Here is a 1,147-nt window from a genome sequence, read left to right as displayed (position 1 = left end):
GTTAGCCTTGAGCTGAAATGCTGAGGGACAGCACCCAGGCCCAGAGTTCAGGCCCCACGACCGGACCCCCCAAAAAAAAAAAGAATTGTCGCCAGGCACCAGTGGCTCACACCTGTAATCCTAGCTACTCAGGAGGCTGAGATCTGAGGATGGTGGTTCAAAGCCAGCCTGGGCAGGAAAGTCCGTGAGACTCTTTTCTCCAATAAACCACCAGAAAACTGGAATTGGTATTGTGGCTCAAGTGGTAGAGCACTAGCCTTGAGCTGAAAAGCTGAGGGACAGCGCCCAGGCCCAGAGTTCAAGCTCTACAACTGACAAAACAAAAAAAAAGAAAAAAAAAGAATTGTCTTTCCAAGGGCTGGAGGCAGGCCTCAAGTGGTAGAACACCAGATGAATAAGATTTGTTTTTCTAACACATTTTATACAAGTGTCTTGGTTTTGGTTGATTGCTCAGATTAAACTGTTAACCCCTCTGAAACTAACCAATGGTGCAAGATTGTGAACCTAAGTTCTTGCATTAAAGGTAAAAGCTGGCCATCTGCCTGCCAGCTATCTTGCTTACTTGGCTTCATTATTTTTTAACATTTCAAAATATTTTAGTATAGTTATTAGGTTTTTGGTTTTGATTGTGGTTGTGGGGTTTGAATTCAGGGCCTGGGCTCTGTCCCTAAGCTCTTTGGCTCAAAGTGGAGAGCGCCTTCTTTGAGCCAAAGAGCTTAGGGACAGGCTCTCCACTTTGAGCCACAGCTCCACTTCTGGTTTTTCTGGTGGGTAATTGTAGGTAAGAGTCTCACAGACTTTCCTGCTGGGGCTGGCCTTGAACCAGGATTCTCAGATCTCAGCTTCCTGAGTAGCTAGGATTACAGGCATGGGCCACCAGCGTTTGGCTATAGTTATTAGTTTCCCTTTTGTACTTTTTATTTTTTATTGTTATTGTAACGGTTATATTCAGAGGGGTTACATGTATATAAGTCAGGTAAAGAGGACATTTCTTTTTGGACGATATCATCCCTTCCCTTGCTCTTTCCCAGTTTTTCCCTCCCATCCCCAAGCTGTATAAGTTAATTTTCAGCATAGTATCTAGAGAGTGCCACTGCTGCATTTGTTCACCCTTTGTCCCTCCATTTCTGTGACCCCTTTTCCCCTC

The sequence above is a fragment of the Dipodomys ordii genome, unplaced genomic scaffold (genome assembly GCF_000151885.1).
Source record: "Dipodomys ordii isolate 6190 unplaced genomic scaffold, Dord_2.0 Scaffold1035, whole genome shotgun sequence".
Taxonomy (NCBI): Eukaryota; Metazoa; Chordata; class Mammalia; order Rodentia; family Heteromyidae; genus Dipodomys; species Dipodomys ordii.
The sequence above is the reverse complement of the archived record's forward strand: the minus strand, read 5'-3'. Positions refer to the sequence as shown.